We start from the raw sequence: 3,512 nt of genomic DNA on the forward strand, positions 1-3,512 counted from the left end.
CAGGAAATTTCACCATGTCTACTATTGAGGCAGGAAGATTAGAAAACATACCTTTCCTTTGATTTTTCTGGCTATTAAGTCAGAGAGAAAATGGCGCCCGAGACACATTTTCCCTTAACAGCTACAGCCTCATCCTAAATACGTCACGTTGTTGACTGACGAAACTTCTAGGCCACAACAGGTTTTGTTTCAGCAAGCTGTTTCATTGACACAGACTTTTTTCTTCATGACATGGATCTTCATGACATCAAGAATTCTGCCCCCATTCTAGAGTTTACAAGTGTGTTCTCTGAGTGTCACCAAGGTTTACAAGAAAGTGAGCAATGCATCAGTGCTGCAGGAAAGTGGTAGCGATGAAATTGCACATTTTAGAAGGATCCAGGAAACTGAGTACTACTGAGAAGGCTGATTTCTCAGCTCAGGATGTATCTGTGCACAGACAATGCCCCTTCTGCACATTGGTCAAGGGGCACAGTTGGGCTCAAAATGAACCCTGGAAAACAGTCTCAAGAAACAAGGGGCTTGTAAGCTGTAAGAATCATGGGAGTCACAGTGCACATCTCTCTCTTGCATGTACCCTCCATAACAGAGCCTCAGCTGTTACTGCACATGGCTTGATTTTAGCAGGCTGATTTACTATTTACAGAGTGCCAATAAAATTTATAGGACGACAGCTGGTGGCTCCTGTGGTAATTTATAAACAGCAACAACAACACAACACAGACATCAGAAACTCCAAGAGGAATTCTGTGCTATCGTGCAATATTTAGCACTGAAGAAAGCAAATAATTTTGCAGTCTTCTAATAATCTTTCTGTAATACATCCATATTGGATTTTATGTAAAATCCATATTATGCAAAGTTAGTATTTCCCACAGGTATGTTTTTTCACACAGAGTGGAGCTCACCACAAAGACTCATTATCTATCTATCTGGATTTGATATTCTGGCAATAGAGTCAGGTAATATCTATGGGCCAAGACTTTTCAGTTGGGAAGTCCAGCACGTAACTCCCTGCTTTTCCTCCTGCAATGTGCTTTCTCAAAAAAAGCCTTAACAAAAGGGGATGGCAGTGTTGATGATTAAGCCAGAAAAGACCACTGCCCTTGTTCCACAACCTATGTTTACTTCACATCCCTAAGTGAAAAAGAGAAAAATACAACCTGTCTGGCAGGACTACAGGTCTAAAGAGTGGCCATTACCAGCATACCACTGCAGAAATGCAAAGCCTGGTATTCAAATGGAAGATAGTATTACTGACTGATTCTTTTTCATTCTACATGAAACCTTCATTGATCATACTATTATTCTTTGCTTATATTTCGATTTTACTTCGCAAATCCATGGTTTCCTTCAAATTTCTTGATTGTTTTGGTTTGTGGTTTTTTCCCATCAAAATTTATTCCTCAAATCAGTGAAAAGTTTTCACAACTTATTAAGTCTTTTACAAGTAGACACAAATATGTATATGAAATTGTCATGGAATAGAGCCAGAGGCTGGTCTTTGTTGTTTACAAATATTTATAAAAGAACAACTTTTTCAGTTATTCTCTTCTCCTTAATAGACATATTAACAGTCCAATTAATATGTCTACTATTTTCAGTGTTACCTGCTCCTATCGACACATACAGGTTGCTCTTGAGGAACTGCTCTTCTCTGGTTTACCTGGAACATGCTTCTTTCACCTTCCAGACAACCTCCAGTTTCTGCTACAAATATCTATATTCAGGTCAGAGCAACTTTAGGTTGAAATGTTAACAATTGCCCTGTGTAATAGAAGACAGTAGACACATAAACCAGGACAAGGTCCAAAATCTTGACAAAAGCTTGAAAACTACCTAAATACTAACCTGACTATTTGGGTTCTGCTTTTTTGTTTGGTTGGGGTTTTTTTGTTTGTTTTTGTTTTGTTGTTTTTTTTTTGTTGTTGTTTGTTTGTTTTGATTTTATTGTTTGTTTGTTTTTTCAGAATAATCATGTTATGATTATGTTTTTGGAAGAATATGATCAATAATAAAGAAGACTTTTCTGCCTTGGTGGTATTCACAACATTACTCTTCATCCATTTCATCCATCATCATGAAGGAAAAATGCTCTAGGGTAAGAGCCCATCAATTTACAGTGGGAACTATGCCACTCAGACAGATGGGGTACCTTTAGGTAGCCAAATGATCATATATGTTCATCAGCAATGGGTGCTCAAGGCATGTTTCCCAGCTGGGAACACTGAAAAATTTATCCATTACAAGCTGTCTGTGGCTCTTAGCCACAGCTAATCCCTCGTGGGTCTGAATTATCTTTTTAAAACAAAGATTGGGTTTTGTGGCCAGATAAGGGCCCTATGTGAGCAAAGGGCACAGAACAGCAGGACACCTGAATGTCATGAAAATGTTGCAACTGGTCTGTGCTGACTGAGGAGAGACACCAGGATGCAAAGTTCAGAATTACTAGGGTAATTCTTTATTCATGAGCGTCAAGTGTCCCATTCAAATCAGTGCACACTGCATGTGTTTGACAAATGGTTCTTATGCCTTTCATTCATTCATATACATGATTTGACCACTCACTACGTAACACACATTCATGCTACTATGTTGGAAAACAGCAACAGATCTGTGGTGTCACAAGTGATTCTTTCTTGATTTAGGTGTTCCCAGAGTTGGTCTTGCTACAGCCACCTATGATGCCAGATTATGGCAGGGCTTTGTAAGAGGTATTGAAAGGACTGGGATTCTGCTGTTATGTTCATACCCCAGGGGCATTTTTCTTCTTCATGGACGCCTTTAAGATTCTGAAAGACAAGAGGTCCTTATCTGCAAGGTGGGGAATTGTCCTCCTCCTTGCAGGCAGCTGGGGCCTTTCCCTTATCATGAATACATCGTTATGCAGTATACAAGCGGAAGTATCTCTTAAGAAGCCTAGCTACTACTGAGTTCATACAACTTACATACTGTAAGGCCTAGCTGGTGCAGCTGCCAGATTCTCCCAGCAGCAGCTTGGACACTGAGGCAGAGGTCTCGTCTGCAGCACTCATTTTTGTCAGGGACTGCAAAGAGACGCTGCAAAAAAGACGGACGGCGAAGGGCTCATGCTGACTGAAGTCTGTGCTCGGAAACGGGCTCGTGACAGCGAAATCCAGCCCTGGGGCAGTGCGGCTGGCTGTTCCGCCACAGGCGGATTGCTCACACAGGTTTCCCACCGGGCAGGGTAAACCACCCTTCCAGAGCGGCTCTTCCGCTCGCGCCGGAGGCGAGGCACAGACCGCACCGTGCCCGCCGCGTGCGTGCCTCTCGCATCCGAAGCGACACGCCCCCGTTCCGCGGCCGTGCGGGGCAGCCGGGGCCGGCTCGGGCGGGTTCCAAAGGCCGGCTCTGCCTCCGCCGCTCCCTCCCTGCGGGCGCGGTCCCACCCGCCGCGGCGCTCGGAGCGCGCACGCGCGGCCGGAGCGGCGGAAGCCCACGGTTGGTTCCGCCGCGTGCCCGGGCGGGGGCCGGCGCGCGACCCCCGTTCC

General features: G+C 44.2%; 1 protein-coding gene across 1 annotated transcript in view; it reads left to right on the top strand.

Annotated features, from left to right (window-relative positions):
• The first annotated feature begins 3,399 nt into the window (after positions 1–3,399).
• The window catches only part of ZDHHC21 (zinc finger DHHC-type palmitoyltransferase 21), a 37,915-nt gene continuing 37,802 nt past the window's right edge, over positions 3,400–3,512 (top strand). Inside the window, exon 1 of the mRNA XM_042012989.1 lies at positions 3,400–3,462. The gene's annotated coding sequence lies outside the window, so the exon portion shown is untranslated. The remainder of the gene's footprint in view (positions 3,463–3,512) is intronic.

This window comes from Corvus kubaryi, unplaced genomic scaffold (genome assembly GCF_017639235.1).
Source record: "Corvus kubaryi isolate FWS band 111438036 unplaced genomic scaffold, C.kubaryi_AGA036_p1.0 split1-37296, whole genome shotgun sequence".
Classification (NCBI taxonomy): domain Eukaryota; kingdom Metazoa; phylum Chordata; class Aves; order Passeriformes; family Corvidae; genus Corvus; species Corvus kubaryi.